Source organism: Vanellus vanellus, assembly GCF_965231255.1.
Source record: "Vanellus vanellus genome assembly, chromosome: 4".
NCBI classification, from domain to species: domain Eukaryota; kingdom Metazoa; phylum Chordata; class Aves; order Charadriiformes; family Charadriidae; genus Vanellus; species Vanellus vanellus.
In genome coordinates this window covers 11,714,778-11,733,234 of record NC_138909.1, presented here as the reverse complement: position 1 = coordinate 11,733,234, position 18,457 = coordinate 11,714,778, and the positions used below count along the sequence as shown (strand labels likewise).

At 36.9% G+C, this 18,457-nt stretch overlaps 1 long non-coding RNA gene across 1 annotated transcript in view; it reads left to right on the top strand.

Annotated features, from left to right (window-relative positions):
* LOC309671041 overlaps nt 1-17,020 on the top strand; it is a 38,712-nt gene extending 21,692 nt beyond the window's left edge. The window contains exon 5 of the long non-coding RNA XR_014269098.1: nt 16,956-17,020. This is a non-coding gene — a long non-coding RNA (uncharacterized lncRNA). The remainder of the gene's footprint in view (nt 1-16,955) is intronic.
* The last annotated feature ends 1,437 nt before the right edge of the window (nt 17,021-18,457 follow it).

The window sequence follows — 18,457 nt, the reverse complement described above, 5'->3', positions numbered from 1 at the left end:
CTCAACAGCTTCTCAGTAATGTTTGTAGAAACTAATGCTGCAAACCTTCACTTAAGCCAATGTAAGTTTTCTCTGGTTTGGAACAGCAAATTTTCCCTTGAAGTGTCTCATTTGTCAGTACTTTCCATTCGTTAGCAGCTACTCATTTTGCAGTTTGAGCAGGATGTCATCTCTGTAGGTGTATCAAATGCTTCCATCCTTATTTTTAAATTACTTTATATGGCAATTGTTATAGCTGTCTTTCACTGATGTCTCTGTTTCCACAAATCTATTTTTTGTTGCAATAAATAGTACCCAAAAAATCCCAGGAAGTTGAGGGTTCATCTAGGAAAGTTTATGAACTTAAAATGTGTTTTCTACATCATAAATTGCAAAATTATGTAGGTCTGCCAAAGATAACTGGGTAAGAGTGTTCGTGCTTTTCCATTGTCAAAAAAGAATAGAGAAAAATTTCAACATTAAAACCAAAGAGATGGAAGACGGAGGTGTGCTGTTTCAGTAAACTAGGTACTTTACTACTCAGTCATAAAAGTTTCTACTAAGGGCACATTTTATCCTAGGATATAACAAAAACAACTTTTCTATGAGAAAACTAGTGTATTTTCAATAAACATTTCTTATTCAGTTTTTAAGTGTGTCTTTCTCGACACACACAGAATTATAACACTTTCAATCCCCTCTCTGTCATCAAAAGGACACTAAGTTTTTCTAAGGTAGTGAAAATACTGTTCACTAAATAGTATTGTGGGTTAACTCTGATGTGCAGGTAAGCACCACACAGCTGCCTGCTTACTCCCCTTCACCCCCAGTGGGACAGGGGAAGAGGAAAGGAAGAATAAAACTGAGGAAACATGGGAGTCAAGACTTTAAAAAAATAAAATAAAATAGTTCAATAAGTGCAGGATAAGTGGAAGAAGAGAGAACAAAACAAGTGATGTAAAGGCAATCATGGACAAGTGATGCCCAGCCAATTTCCAAGCAAGAGCTAGTTAACCATCCTTAACCGCCCCCATTTTGCCTCTTCTTGCTGAGCTTAACTTTATATGGGGGGTTTTCTTTTTTTTCCAGGCTATGAGGACAGCTTTGCTACCCACGTGTACCCATGCATACGTGTCTCCCTGTTACAAGCAGTGCTGTACCTAACAAGCGTAGAGAACTAGGAGAGACGTTCTTGTAAAATCTGAAATTCCTATATAATGGCCTGGATTCTCTGCCCTTCTGAGGCAAAGCTCTAAGTGATTCTGTTTTTCTCCCTTGTGAGCGGAGTAGAATAATTGTTAGTTTTCTCTTGCAGATAAGCAGAATGCACCTATCATTCAAGCATAATTTAAAAAAAAAAAAAAATTTACACCATCTCATTAATCAGTTCTCTTAAACTTTCCCGGTGTTAGAAAAGTAGAAGCAGAAAAAGAGAGATAGAGCAAAGGAACTGCTATAAATAAGAGAAGGAAAAAAGACATAAGGCCTTGTCTGAGTAAAATTATGAGTTTCAGCTATTGTCTGGAGGTGGTTTTCTTCACTCATTACCATTCTAACCAGCTGCAGAGATGGCCTCTGAAATCTATATAAAGGCAAGAGTTCAAAGGTTAGGAAATAATGAAAAGATGATGCCTACAGTCTAGTAAAGTGATAGCTTTTTCCTATTGAGGGAAATGCATACAATAAAAAATCCAGAAATTACAAAAGATGTTAAAATAACTGTTACAAGTAGCGTTAAAGGGGAGAAAATTAGAGAAGATCACATGAAGATTATGGAAAACGATGTCTATTAGAGTGACTTGTGGTTACAGCACTAAACAAACCGTTCTTTTTAACAGTTTGTTCTAACAGTCCTTCTACTGTGAAATCTAATGCAATATTTCCCTTCATCTCCTTCCTCCTTGCATCCCCTCTCTCCACTGCAAATAGGGGATGCAGCTGGTCACACTTCCAATCTTCCTTCCTTTCTTCTACCTGGGCGATAGCAGCAGCCCTCTGGGATTCTTTGAAATGTGGCTGGTGAGCAAGATATTTTGCTGTTTACAATGACTAGCAATGCTTGCGAGCATACAGAGAGCTTAATTAGTTTTTCTTTATCTCTGTTTCTGTGTGTCTCGAAGTCTCTCAGTGCTGAAATATATGCTCTCGCACACGCTCCGAGAAGAAGAGAGAAGCACATTGTGAATGAGCTCATTTTGAGCATCACCTTATGGTTTCAGCAGCTCTGTTGGCTCTGTGCTTGGAGCAGTGGGAAATGTTTGGCAGCTCAGTTGCGTGATTTTCTACATGCTCATCAGTTTGATCCAAATGGGTGAACAGCTGGGATCGCACCATCTTGGAGACGATTGCTTACTGGAGTTCATTTCTCTGGCAGACGTTATGCTGTAATCTTACTGAATGGTGCTTTGCTATTTTCCTTTCTGTTCCTTTTCACCTAATGAAAAGAACACTGAAGTTCAACCAGAGGGTCTTTATTATCTCTAGCAATTCATTTCACACTAAAAAGCATATTATTATATTTCCAAACTTTCAGGGAAGGCATGACAAATAAGATTTCTTGTGGACATAGTTTAATGGTTGGGTTTTTTTCTCCTTTGAAAATGGAAATAAATGGTGTTTCTCATTTGAAAAAATACCCAAACCATATCAATAAACTTCAGTAATTGTATGCAGTAGGCCACAAATGGTCCTATTGAGAAAGTTTCCATTTGTACAAAGGATGACAGAAGTCTTGATTCCCTCAAAAGGAAACAAGTTGAGGCATTCAGGCAGAGATACTCTTGAAGTATTTCTGGTTGGTTGTTTTGTGTGTTTGGGGTTTTGCAGGGGGGTTGTAGGTTTGGGTTTTTTAAAGTCATATAAAGTAACAGAAGTAAGGGTCTGTCCCCACCCCCACCCCCCAAACCATGAAGTGATGCTGTGTGGTTGATTGAAGGACATGCACCTCACTGCCACCAAGTAGCTCCAAAAATGTAAATTAAATTTCAAATCTCAGATTTTTCTTATCATATGTTAGATTTCAGACATTTAATGTTTTTACTTGATTTTTTTTTTTTTTTAAACGTTTTTCCCCCAAGAAACCTATATTAACATGTTTCTCTTCTGGAAAAGAACACCAAATATACTAAAACTACTTATCAGTTAAGGGTGAACAGCCCTGTTCAAGTATCCTGGTTCTTCACAGAGGAAGTAAATTATCTGTTTCTTAGTTTTCATAGTGGAGAAGACTGAGATAAAAACAGGTGAAGCGAATCATCTATGTTCACGTAGAAAATAGTAGAACCAATTTTACTTTTAAAAGTAATAGACAGATGTTAATTTTCTGGATGACTGCTGGTTATTTGCAGTCAGTTGGTCTGATTACCTTAATATTACACATTATAACCTCTCTGTGTAGTCAACTCTAGAGGAGAAGGAGCTGTTTATCTATATCTATTGATAAATTAGAACAAGAAACACAGTGGCTTCCTTGTATAATTTGCTTTGCTTAATTTAAGACTCTATCCCCAGTGTGATGAAATACTACTGTTGTTATGTGCCTCTTTGGACAACAGTATTGTATTTAATGCATCCTGAGTAAGGAAATCATTATAACTGGAATCTGTGGTATTCCCCTGGGTAATGGAAGTGAAGAGCATGAAGACTTTCATGCCCTTCAGCCTCCCCAGGGACTTGGTGGAGTCCCCATCACTGGAGGTTTTCAGGACAGAACTGATCAGGGTGCTAGGTAATCTCATCAAGGCTCCCTTTTCCGTCAAAGGTTGGACCAGGTGATCTTTAGAGGTACCTTCCAATTTGTTCTATGATTTCCATGACTTAAGATGACATTGTGGCTAATGGGCTTGCAGTCAGCAGAGGGGAGAGTAGGTTAGAAAACTGAGGACCTTCCTCCTCTCTTCCTCCTAATTTTTATCTTTTTTCTCTGGCGCTAAAATAGACCCAAAATCATTCCATCTGAATTAGATGATGGTGCCTTAGGACAGGAAAAGAGGCAGTGTGTTATGGGTGACCAGGGCTGGACCAATAAATGAGTAACAGAGTTCTACCTTGAGTGCCGTACAAGGAAGGGAAGTCAACATGGGAAAGAGAGATCCCTGGAAAAAAATCATATAATTGGAGATAAAGGATTACTTCACAAGCCGCTGCTGAAGAAGATTGTGTGAACACTAATGATTTTGTGACTCTCTTTCTGTTTTTCTTCAAGTTTTTTCCTTTGGTAGCTCTGTGAGGAAAAATTGTGCAGTTTAGGGCATGTATGAAACATATGAAACATATTTAAGTCTCTTCCTCCCCCACTCCCACTGTTTAGAGTGGGGACTAAAATTTGTTTGATCAGTTTTAGAAGTCCCTATGTAGTTGAATGTAGTCCTCCTTTGTTGCAGAAAAAAGCTGGCAGAGAGGTTGCGGATGTATTCTCAGTCCAGCTAGGAATAACCTTTTCAACTAATAATTTTCTCTTCACAGCTTGTTCTCTGTTAGTCCAATCCAGTGTGCAATTCTCTTGAAATGTTAGCTTTCCAAGAGAAACAAACAATAAATCTCTACAGTGCTACTTGGAGCAAATACTTTTTCCCCAGACAGGAGAGAAGATGATCTATGTAGAAAGTTCTTATTTCCAGGCGCCTCTATATCTTCCCCTCTTCCCACCTGTCTCCCGCCCCCCCCCCTTTTTTTTTTTTTCTAACTTTTCCTTCTCTCGTGTTTAATATTTTTACTTAAAATATAGCCACATTTTTGGGGGTGGGAAAAGAAAATTATATTTTCTTTTTTTTTTAAAGAAAAGCTTTATATTAAAAGCATTAAACTTATTAAACTAAATAATAAGCTTTTTAACTGTATTCCATGTTGTTCCAAAAGTTTTGTCATCCAAAATAGATACCTAGTAGAAGTATGGAAGCTTTTATTTGTAAGAGTGCCTCCCAGCTCTAAATATCTCTGCTATCAACAGCTTTTTTGTTTAGGCTTTGGGCAGCAATCCTCTTCAGGTGCAGCTGTGTTGGTAGAAAAGGTCATGTGCTAAATTAACCTTGCTAACTTTTCTTAAAGGAAATTAAGGAGCAATCTCATGAACTGGTTTGTGACAGCCCCATATGTATCAGAGTGAAAGTCCTAAATGCAAAGAACTTCAAATAATTTTTTGTAATGTTGGTATTTAATTTGACAAACCATACTTAGACAGATGCTTATTTGATGAATGGAAATCTGGTTTCAGCAAAGGGATATGACAGTATTTTTGTTGAAGTTCAAAAGACAAACTTTTAGAAATCTGTTTTGGAGGAAAACCCCTGGAAGCTCAGTCTTTCTTTAGATATATCGCAACCATCAAAGAAACACATGGTTAATTTAATGTATCGGTTAGAAGCGATAGGAATTGTGCTGTAGAGTTCTACCTAACAGCCAAGACACTCAAAAACTGAAATGGGGTGGAAGAAATTTGATCCCACTTGTTTCACAAGGGGACTTTTCTATCTGGTGCGTATATTGTGCTGCAAATCTAGCTCAGGTCTTCCACCATTAGTGACATGATGAAACACCTGATATTGTTTGTCCCCACAAACAAAGGCTGACTTTTCACTTGCTTTCGTAAGAGCAGTAATTTTTTCTTAAATTATGGTTGATTAGAATTGTTCCTTTTGTCATCTGCCAGTAAAGCAAAATCCTAAGAAATGCTAGGACTAATATCTAATTCTAAGAAATAATGTTTATAACGTATATGAAAATGAGAAAAAGGAGAAGCTTAAATCCTTTACAAGGAAAAGTCTGTATTGAAAAGGCGTTACAATATAGACAGCTCCTGTTTTACAAGGTGACCCAATGCTGTCCATGACTGCGCAAAAGCATCTAGAGCTGCTTCTGGAGTTTACAGTTTGTCCCATTTCTGGCATCCATGAAGTTCTCCTTTCAAGTATTCCTAGTTTTGCAACACTGAGTTTTGGTCTACAAGCAGAAATATATGCATGTAACTTTGTTCTCTAATTTAAATGAAGTATGAGAGAGAAGTAGAAGAACTCTTACTTCAGCAAATATGTGATGAGCTTTTTATTCTACTGCATTTTACTTTAATGTTAAGTGATGGGAGGGAGAGGCCCTTTTCCAAAGCAATAACTTTGAAAATGTTTTTGATACAAGTAAAGGTATTTTTAATGAAAACTAAAGGTATTGTTTGAAGGTTATAGGCAGGAAAAACAAAATTGGAAGAAAAGTTAAACTGGCAGTATTGTAACTTTTGAGGTTGCAGCTGCATCTGAAATCGATAAAATGGTGTCCAGTCAAGAGAACTTGATGTTCTCTGCAGGGTCGAATAAATAAATAGTGTCTATGACACATGATTATTCTGTTGTGTAAAAAAAAAAAAAAAAAAAAAAAAATGCAAATTTTGGCAGTGTTACACGTGTTGCATGAGTGTTTGGCTGACTTAATACAGCTTCTGCCCTGAAAAAAACCCAGCCCTATGTAGCTTGACAAAGTACTTGAGTTGAGAGAGGCCCTCAGAACAGATGATGTGGTATCTACTGACCGGGTAGCAGCCTCAGCCGCAGAGAAAAACCACTCCGTTCAAATAGTTCAAATCAAAATCAGGATCCAAGTGGTTTATGAATTTATTAATGACTTGTAGTTCACCAATTGCCGGTTGATTACAAGTTCAAGATCAATAGAGCAGGTAAACCCGAAATATTAGACACTTGCAAAATGTTAATAAAACCTAAAATTTCTAGTCCTAAGAAGTTACTATTCCCTATGTGTAGTGACATATGTTTGCCTAACCCCTCCCAGCCCCTGAGGTTACCAGCACTCCCAGGTCCTGAGGAAACCTAGGGAAACAGGGATAAGGATCTCTAGAGAAGAGTGCACGAGATTTTCTTCTTCTTTTTTTTTTTTTTTTTTTAAATCTGGATTTAGAGTTGGATAAAAGGTTTTTCTGCCCCTTCGGGACCATGTCTAGCTAGAAGATAACACTGGGAATAGTCTAATGCACCGTATTGACGTATGCATTTCCCAGTTTTGCTGAATTGCGATCAGTGCAGCTGTGGTGTAGACACTGCTCTTTCTCCTGTGCTTGGACACACAAAAAGGCTACTTTTGCAGAAACAAATAGTTCTCACAATTTTCCTGTTGTAATGCCAAGTCAGTTTGCTACAAACCAGTTTGGAGTTGTTCGCTTCAAACGTTCAAATTCCTTGAAAACAATTCTTGGTATATCGACGGACTGCATATATGGTATTTTTCAGAAATACAGATGATCATCAGTGGCGGCTGATCTCCACGTGGCTATAAACTGTTCACAAAGGCCTGCATGTTTGAGACTGTGTGCTTGCTATGCAAATGCCCTTGCATGATTCACAGAATCAGCGTATTTCTAGCAAGGAAGTTGGGATGTATTTTTGCCCGAGGTTGATTTGATCCACTCATTTGGAGTTGGGTTTTTCCCTATCCAGCTGCACCAGGAAAGCAGCGGGTAGCACTTCCATAATCAGGCTAAATACGTGTTGGGCTAATGCTTCTCCCAGGTCACATATGCACAATTTTCATTGATATCTTTACAACAAATTGCTTTTCTGCATTTTCATATGACTGACACTGAAGATGTGGTGGTTATTGAGGTATTTGATTTGTATCTGTATTTATGTTTGTTCATTTGTTTTCCTTTACTGTGCTTGGGATGTATCCATTAAAATAGTGTTATTACAGTTTACTAATAATGTATTTCCTAGTAACTTGCCATGGTCAGTGTGGCTCCAATACAGGTCTCATTGTTTCTAGCTACTTTTTAGCCATTTGATTTATTCTGTTTTAATTGTCTTAATTTAATCCCATAGTGTCCTCTCTCACTCCCCTTGTCTCCCTCATTCAGTGCTTTCACCAGCATCTGTAACAGTTTTAGTAAATTTAGTTTAGCTAGAACAGAATAACTTGGATGGTTCAGTCCCGTGCATTAGTACTGGCTCCCATTGGTCTTCCTCCATTTTTTTACTTCTCAGTTTTTTATGTATTCTAGATAACTTCTGAGAGATCCGGGGTTTTACCTTGGTTTTGATATAACTTCTCTGACTTATTGACATCCAAGCCTTATCGTTATGTTGCAGAACTGTAGCAATGATGGACCAGAAAGCCCATGCTGGCTCTGGTTTCCCTTCTGGTCTCATTAAGATAAGAAGAATCCCATGAGCTGATACAGGTTTTGACCAACGTCTTTGAGAACGAAGGGTTAGGTGTACAGCTGTGAATCTACCATAAGGAAGCAACGACAAACTAATAACAGGAAGAAAACACGTTTATCATTTTTAAGTGATCTTACATTTAATTCTTTGTAGTCCTCAGAAGATGGAAGAACTTGTGTAGTCTCAGTGTTCAGCCGCTGCTGTGTGTGGCACCTCAGCACTTCTGTGGGATGCTTTGGCTGGAACTTGAAGCTCATACAACACATTTTCCTTATTTTCTACCAGTGGCAACTCCCAAGACCGCTTTAAAGATAATTCCTCCTTTGAGTTTTTATTGATCACTCATCTTCAAAGAAGTGATAACTTTCAGTCAACCTTTAGGTGTCAAATGGTTCTCATTTCCTGTATTAAAGCATTTCTTTTCTTAAGCCTTTTTAATTAAGCCACTCTCAGAGAATCCTTGGACTTAATCCGTTCTTGAAGACTGTTTATCTTTACTTGTCCAAAGATTGTTGGAAGAAATTCTTGTCCAACAATATTCAAAGATTCCGTATCAAATTCTGAAAGATAACTAATTAATCCCAGAAATAAAGCTAAAATTTTTATATTTAAATAGTTCTCTTAACTTAGTTACCTCTTTGAAATGTGTCGGGTGACCTTAGTCTAGCCGTCCATAAAATATCTTCATTTTTGTTAAAGTAGAAGTATTGGACTCATCTCTGCCAAAAAGACATTAGATCCTGCTAAACCTTTGAAGGGAACATACATTCATTTTATATAGAAAAAATTAATGTGAAGAACCAGTAGTTTCTACACGCATATGTACAGGTTCATGTATATATGTACATGAATATATAGATTACGTTTGTGCTTGGGAAGTTTTCCTTAAGTCTTGGAAGAACTGGCTTTTAGCATTAACTATTTTTTTCATAAAGAAATGTGAGAGGCAGTCTACTTTGTATGACTTTGCAGTTCTGGAAACAGATCATAAGCACCACTGACTCTGAACCTGGGAAGATGGATTAAATTGGAACATAGATTAAATGGCTGACTGCAATTTTATTTCAACTGCTTTTAAACCCTGCACTGGTCAAATAGGTCAAATAGAAGCCTAAATAAGCTTCTGCTGTGCTCTAAGGAGTTGGGCATCACGTAACACATGCCTTGGAGCTCGGCAAATCTTCATCTGGTCCAGGGAAATAATTTGGCATTCTGCTTCAGTTTCCTATCTGGAAAGCAAGTTTGTGGTCTTTTACTTGGTTATATCTACTTTTTTTTTTTTTTTAATATTTTATCCTGTCTTAGAGGCAGCTAAACGCGTTCCAGTAGTATAAGCAAAATTGCATTTTTGTCACTTGGTGTATGTGGGGCCAAAGCCTGTCTCTTACTCCTGTAAGAGAAGCCCTGAAGTTTTGAATCCACCATGCTTGATGCTCTCATCTTGTTTCCCATCCATCCAGCATCAGCAGCAGTTTCTGGAAGGAGTTTGCCCCTATTATAAATTTGGAATATGAAGGCATAGAAAACGCACAGAAACTGTCCTGAAAATGTGATACTGTTTTATGCATAATAGGAAAGACACAAATCAATTGAAAAGCGTCGTTCATTCTAATACAGAAGAATTCAATAGTCAGGGCGGTAGAATAAATCTGCACATTTTATTGTGAAGACTGTTCTACTAATTCTGGTTGAAATGTGTTAAAGTAACTGTGGAAGAAAGAGGTAAATAGTTAATCGGAATCTGAAAACAAGGAAAGAAAAAAATACGCTGATGCTCCTTAGACTACAACATTTGAAAATATACAGATGTGTTGTCAGGCTCGAAACTGTACTGCAATTGTAGCTGTCATAGGTCCACTGAAATGAAACCTGTACAGGTCAATTCATTTAACATTTTTCTAGTATATGAGAAAAACAGCACATCAGTGCTTCCTGAAAATGAAGAATTTCAAGTCTAGGTTTTGCATGAGTGATCAAGGATTTCTAGCTATGACACGTAAGGCTGTCTAAACAACAACAACAACAAAAATTTGCAAATAAGATCTGTAAGGTTTTATACTGCTACCAAATATGCACATTCTGTTATTATAAAAGACTATATTTTAAATGGGATTTAGTCTTACGTGTGATATCTTGGTTGCTGTATTCATTCATTTGAAACCATATCTTACTGCAGTTAAGAAGGTAGAATCTATCCTAAAACTTACTTTCATGAAATAGGTCTATGAATGGCTTCCAGCAATCATCCAATCCATCCCTCTGCCTCTGAACAGAATCAGATGCAACTAATACCTGCTTGATATAATTAAGTTGCTTATAACAGCTGCTGGAGATGGAGTCTTCAAAGACCTCCTAGATGACTTCTCGGCATTTGGCGCTCTTTTCTCCTGATGTCTGTCTTGTATCTTCCACCCTGCTATTTAAACACACGTTTTCTTCACCTGTGGTCAGTGAGCGTGGAGATCCATTCTTGTACCTATCTTCCTAATCAATATGTAAAAAGAGGAAGAGGGTTAAGAGGAAAATGGAAGAATATATTGCTTTATCAAATAAATACAGGCAGCCAGGAGCACTAAATAGATGTGTAGAATTAATATATTATGACAGAGAGCAGCAAGCTTAAATAATTAAAGGCTTTATCACCTTATTCAAAAGATTGCATGGATCTATATGGGTCTGTGCAAATATATTACATCATCTGCTATTTTTACTGTGTTATAATGCAGAAATGGTATGTAGTTATTGCAGTTATGTTCTTGAATTGTTATAATTGAGGTTTTAAAAATATTGTAAAATGACCCTGAGTATATGGTTTGGGTTTGGTTGGGGTTTGTTTTGGGTTTTTGGTTGTTGGGCTTTTTTTTTGAGGGGAGAGGTTCTTTGGTTTTTGTCTCTTTTTTGCCAGTCACATGTGGTAGCATTGGTGTTTTGCAAAGAAACTCTAGCATATTTGAGTTTTAGGAAGCATTAAAATAATGCAGCATATTTTTTTAACATGCTAGTGGTATCAAGGAAAGGTTTAAGTCTTTATATCCACAGTTGTGTCACACTGGAAGCAAATATCAATCTATAATTTCTATTTTAGAATATGGACAGTAGATTAAATAGATATTTTATCTGTATGCAAATTACATTTGGCTTTACGAATATAGTTCCTGTTGTAGCATATTATTAGCTGAATTGTGCCATTAAGCATGCAGCATTTTTCAACATCAATTTAAACAGAACTAAATGTGTCCTCTTAAACATAATAATTGCATCCTAGCATCTTTTTTTTATTTGAAATAATTCATTTTACAGACAATAATATGGTTTATCTTCTAATATAAATTCCTTGGGGCACAGATAATGCATTATTCTCTATTTGGAGGACAGGCACATCATGGGAACTACTGGAAACGAAGGATAGTAATTACGTTCCTTAAGGGGAGAGGGAGAAGCTTAGTTTAAATTTTAGGAGAGACATATAAATGAGTTCTCTGCACAGAATGAATTTCAACCTGGATGAACAAAACCTTTGTCTATATATTTAAAGAAGCATATTGTGAATGAAAGTTCCAGGCTGTTTTAAGTAAACAGCTCGAAAATACGCTGAATGTTGGTTTTGCGTGTGTTTAACATCAGATAAAATGAAACAAAATGCTATTATTCCATACTATTGTGGAATTGAAGATAACTGATCTTTTGGCTTAAAAGAAAAATCCGTTAGTTTAAGACACATTTTATTAATTGATTGGGGGGGAAAAAAAAAAAAAACAACCAACCAGAAAAAACCCTTAGGGTTTGTGAAGACACTACTATACCCTTTTAGTAAGACTTTCTTAAGAGGAAAAACAATAATTAAGCGTGTCTGTGTTTGTCTAAGCTGATTGTAAGCTGTATCGCAGTGTTTGTCCTATGCCACTGAACTCCGTCCATATCAATAGATGTATAATCAACATATCAAACTCTTTGAAAACTGAAAAATGCAGGACTTCAACAAAGAATCAGAAAAATGAAAGGAAGAACGAATGCCTGTTTTGTTGCTAACCTCTGCATGTTATAACTGAATGCTCATTGGCACCATTTTGAATGAATGAACGTTAAAATCAGAGATATTGACCAAACTTCTCATGCTGCTTTACTGATTTTTTTAATATAAGACCACAAAGCAAAGGATGAACTTGTTACTTTTGTTCTGGTGTCCTAGAAAGTCTTCAGCATTCTTATAGGAGCAGTGAATAACTTTGTAAGAATCCACATTCATATCTTGCCTTCTTTATTACCTAAAAGTAATTGAGTTACATTCATGGTGGTTGATCCCAAGTTTGGCACAAAGGTGGCTTTTTTAATGCAGATTCTTTTACTAGCAGTTGCGCTCTATGGTTTAAATAGATTTCAAAAGAAAGTTACTTGCATTGTCCTAAAACTGCTTCATTCTTAAAATGCCTCAAAATTTCTAAAAATCATTTATAAACAGCATGCCACCATTAGCCACTGTCAGTAACAGCTGTACCTCCCATGGGCTTTTGCGGTCTTAGGGCACAAAGAGCTTCATGTATGTATTTCTGTTCACGGAGGATGCATTACTGCCTCCTCTAGGTGTATATAAAAGGTAGGCTACTTTATCAGCCCGGGTGAGGTCGTTTCAAAGGAAAGATGATAAATACCTAAAGCATGCAAATTATTCTTTGGTGGAAAGACACGTGGTTGTGTACAGTTGCCCAGTAAGACCATGCTGGAGGTCTACAAGCCAACAGCTGCCTAGGTCATGACAGCAAAGAAAAAAATCAGATTTATTGTTTGTTTTGCCGATAGTTAAATCGCATCGACTTAGACCTGAAGTAAAGTAGAAGTCCATGTTCATGGACTGGATCAAAGACGGGAAGATCCTGGGGTCAAATGCTGTGTATGCCTCAGGGAATTATTTGTTCCATTCACATTGAATTATTTGTACGAGTCAAGTTCCTATTAGTGCAGGCATTTGCAAGATCAGATCCACCTCTCTTTTTTTTTTTTTTTTTTTTTTTTTTTTTTATTCCTGCTATTTTGTGGTATTACAAGGAGCGTTAAAGCCACTCATTTTTTTCATTTTTTTTTTTAAACACTCTGGTAATGTAAATGGTAGGTTTTTATAGCAGTATGGGAGTTTATGTTTTGGATTTTTTTCTATTTGAGTAGAACAAATGCTATTTAATGAATATATACAATGAGGGCAGAAAGTTCTCCAGCTGGTCTAAAGCTGGGAAAAGTTGAGTCTGCACTGATAATATCAAACAATCCCAATGCAAATGTTTGTTCTTACCCTTGAAAGGAAATAGTTCAGGTAACAGATAGGCGCTTACTTTCAATACAAGTATTTTAGAGACCTTTTTGAATTTTAATGGAAGAGCTGCATTTTAATTCATTTAAATGTAATCACTTTTCTTACAGTTGCATTTTATGACAAGTTTGACAATCAGTCACCGTAAGGGAAAATTTTCAAACCATAAGGCCTTGAATACATTAAAAAAACAAAGGTAGTTTTGTTATCAGAGAAACTGATAACGCTGAAAGCAAGCCAAAGCGCGTGCAAAAAAAAAAAAAAAAAAGTCCTTTCAAGACTTCAACCTTTAGAGATCAGTTAATCTGAAAGCGTTCTGCCCTGGTTATGTTTTAAAGCGTGCACACACAGAGATACATAGACACGCACACAAATTCAGTGGTGCCCTCAGGGTGCCTCCGTTTGTATTACAGGGCGTCTCATTCACAGTTCACCCAGGATAGAACTGCTCAGCTTCCCTTTGTGCTCTCAAAGCCACCTATAATAATACAAATAGAAGTACCCTCAGGGCACTGCATACAATGCATCTACAAAAGCCAGAGGTCCTTTGGGGTACGAAGAAAATACAAAAATAGGAAAGAATTTTTTTTTCCCCTCCATGGTAAATAAAACCCAAGTATTTGGCAATTTATATTTCTGAAGTTGAGCTTGTCATTTTCTGAAAAGTTGAGACTTTGTAGTATCTTTTAATTTCAACAGCCAAATGATTGGTCACAGCCTGAGAGATGTAGGTTGTTCCCTGGGAGATTTGCCTGTTCCTGTACACAGAGAACATTTTCAGAGTAATTTACATTTTCTTTAATAAGAAACCAGAAGCTTCAAAATAAAAGGCTGAGCAGTACCAAGTAAGATTCATAGCTGGAATTCTGCATCACAGAGACTCCCTTTACAAAATAAGACAGAATCATTATTAGTGTTCTTGGTTTTTCACAGAAAATAGTATAGTGCTTTTTTAAAAAAAAAAAAGCTATTTCAAAGCTTCCCTTTTTCTGAGCTACTCCTTATCTTGTCTACCACATTAAAAAAACAAACCACCAAAAAAACCCAGGAAGCTTTAGCTAGTCACGCTGCCTTCCTTTAACGTGGGATAAATTAACCTTGATATCTTCCATATAATAAAGTTTTCATGATAATTAAACAGAATTGTATTGCCAATAGCTTTAGCCTTTTATTTTTAGAAAAGGTGTAGAAGAAGATGCTTTTCTACTCTTATTTCTGGAATACTGACTGTTTTCTTATGTTCCCTTCTAAAATGTGGAGGCCATATTTCAGGCTTGGTAAGATGACAAGAAAGTCTATCACAATTTGAATAATGTGCCCTTTTGTGGACACTTACCTTGTGTTTAAGATTTTTACTACTATTTTAGAAGGCTGATTATGAGCAAGGTTATCAATGAGCTTGATTACGATTTCCAGTGATGTGAATTTATTTAAGGTGTCCTGCAAATGTTACTAATTCCCCAGCTGCAGTAAAGGGTTTCATTTACACTGAAACCAAGGGCACGCTCAGGCTTTATCGATAACGTGGTCCTACAGTTTTGCCGCTTTCTCGCTGAATATTTGATACAGCTTTTTATCTTTCGTGCTGTATTCTGCTTGTATGTTTTCACATTGCTCCTTTACCAGTAGTGCATCAGCTATTTGATTTCTGCGGTTTCCTTTGTGCATGGATTTGAATAAACGTGTTTACTATGGATTTTCCCCCATATTTACCTCAAATACATATTGTCCTGACTTTCTAATTTCTGTACCCGTGGTAATTCTGAAAAGAGTCTTTCTAGCTACAGTTTCCTAACAGGTCAGATGCTTGTGTCCCTGAAGCCTGGCCCTTTTGGGTATACCGCTCTTTGGATGGCGGCAAATATCTCCCTTGTTTTCTAAGCCTGTGGAGAGTGTGGGGAAGACTGGAGATGGACCTGGGAATTGATGAGCCCTCCTCCTAAGGTTTTTATTTGGGTAAGGCATTGTAAGGCAAAGCTCCCGGTCCTGGTGACCCAGTGCGTAGCCACCCAGAACACATAGCAGCAGGACTGATGCTTGAGCCATGGAGGTCCCAAATGTTACCCCAAGGTACCGCGGCCATCAGAAGTATCGCCCTCGCCTCCTCAATTCTTCTTGGGGGCTGAACAGTGGGGAAAGGTCAATTAATTGCCACATACTGCTGGACCGTGCCGTAGTACTGCAAGCTGTAGCATCAGCTTTTTCTGTGATAGTCATTAATGTAGTTTACCATAGACAGCACTACCTTTGAGCTAACCAGAAGCCTGAAGAAAACTGGAACTGTAAGGAAAGAAAACCAATTCAGGCTAATTCTGGAGAAGATTGGAAAGCTGTCAGCAAGAGGAAAACAATTTGAAGAAAGACAAGTATTTGCTGTCAAGAGTCGTTATCCTTTAAGAGGGCTGCTCTCAGATTCTTGCGGTTTCTTGACAACTAAATAAAATCAGAAAGCCAAAATACATATTTGGCAACTCGGGGATTTTTTTGTTGTTGTTGTTTGATATCACCTCTAGACTCAAGCAGCAGCATGATATATGTTTTCTTGCTTCCGACCACTAATGTATCTGATATTGGTTACAAAAGCCCGAGGAAACTCCTTTTCTTCTAACCTAAGCATCCTTTCCAAGGTATAAAATTATAAAGTATTGGGTTTTATCTGCTTCCACTTTTGCTTCAGGCTGAGAAAAAATGGGAAAAAGGCTTGCTTGAAAATTTGAAGTCGTTATGTAGAAGAGTTACAGCACCCTTTGGTTAAATGCTACTAGAGTAATTGTTTAAATCGTTATTACCCTGACTGAATGTTGTGATTGCTCCTTTAAACATTTAAAAATCTCTTATCTGTGAGAACAGAGTCAAACATGAATATAATTTTTGAATATTTGGATATTTCCCTATGCTCCATAGCAAAATTAATAAAATGCTTTTTTAAAGGACGTGTTACTGGTTACCCTTTATGAAAATGAATTCCCTTTTCTTCTGTAGCTGGTATTTTTTCCTTGCCAAGATACATCAGATAGATCAAGATTCAGGCATAGGCTTTTTTCTTGTTTCTATTTTATTCCATATTCTGTTGCAAGTTCCTAATTTTCATTTTTCATGTTATGTCTACTATATGTATCATTTTTGAGGACAGAAATGAACAATGAAGAAGAACAAAAGGTAAAGCTAAGAGTTTTGCCTTCCTGACCTGGTTTGAATTTTATATCTGTGTGGGGTGATCACTTTTTTATAGATGAGCTTGTGGAGAGGTGAGGGATTGAGGAAGAACAAACTTTCGTATCAGATGCAAGTTGGTACCCTCGCAAGCCACACGATGTCTGAAGTAAATCAATCCATCATTGTGGGTCAAACAAATTTCCTGTGGCTGAAAGGGAAATGATGAATTTGACGGTATGGAGTTAAAAACGCTACAGTCATAAAGTAAAAAAGAAAAAAAAATCCCACAAGAGTTCCCTCAATGTGTTGAGATGTCTTTAATAAAGAGGGATTAACTTTGCCATTTTTATATTTTTCAGGAGTTTTTAATTTGATGCAACCTGTGGAACTTTCAAAGTGATAAAGCATGATTTGGAAACTTTGCTGCTAATTACAGAATACAAGTGAAATTAATTGGAACACACCACAAAAATATAACTGTTCCTTGTTTCTTACAAGTATTTCCAGGTAACTTATTTTAGGTGTCACTATGCTGTCATCCAAACTGTTCCCAGTTTGGGTTTTGAACCTTGGAGAAATGCTTATATGCACAGTGGTTAAGTCAAAAGCTTTATGATTTACTTCATTTCATGGCAGTAAACATTAAGTGAGTATTTACAAACTCCACACTAGATCTGACTTTTAATTTATCATTCTTCAGGTACATAAACACAGTGCTTTAGCCCACTAAAAATGTTGTTTCACCTCAAGAGAAGTCCTGAATCCAGTCCCCAAAGAAATTCCTATGCTTCTACCCCTGTGATTGAGTAATAATAAATAGAGCTTTGGTTGCTTTTGATTTTCTCCTGTATTTATTTTTCCAATTTGGAATTTTTTAGCTCAAATAAGAGGGTGAGACTGAGGGAGTGGATGGGAGAAGGTTTCTGTATGAACACCAGTAGATTTAACTACTGGTAGCACAGAAATCTAAGATGCTTATGCTTGGTACAAATCTCTATAGACAAAAGGAGGAAGTACATTCACAAATTTTTTGATGTACAAAAAGCTTTTTATTTTAGGTTAAGCTCCATTCCACACATGGTAAGTGAGAAATTAATATTTGTTTTAGTTGCGAAGGTTTTTGTGTGTTATAATTCACTTTACAGGCAATTCCTAGCTCAAAAAGACAACATATAACTCAACATTTCCAAAGGTGTTTCTTTTTTCTGTGTGGATAATCCTTTATGAATCATTGACTCGGACAGTCACTGCAAGTTGCCATCCTCTTGGATATTCAACATTAATTTATTAATGCATGGTTGGGCTGGCTAATTAGGGCCCTTGTCTTCCACATTTACTACAACGCTGAGCTGTGGCCAGAATCAGTTGTCCTGTTTTGTTTTGATCTGTTTTGGTTTGGGGTTTTTTTTGGTGGTGTTTTTTTAATTATTTTTTTAATTTCTTTGTTTATGTTCCTAATTTGCAGATGTACAAAGTTCTTATTTTTAAGGATAGAATATTGAACTATGTTAAGAGAAGGAGAGAAAGCTTACCATATGTCAGCCTTGATTACATTGGAGACCATATTGATGTGAGTGTTGAATGTGGGTATGTTCTATGGCAGTCATTGTATGTGAGTATATACTGATTTATTTTTTGTTTCCTTTTTGAATTCAAAACGAAGCTGCTGACAGAAAACCAAACCTCTTGGCTCTGTGGGTTAGATCATTTTAAACTACCATCCCTGATGAATTAAAAAAAAAAAAAGTGTACTAGCAATGCTCCAGAAGTTGTTGCAAAGAAAGGAATGAAGGTTTCTGAGACATTGAATTTAATGTCCTGTCTCTGTCCTACAGGAATTTTTACCCCCTTTTTGCAGCTC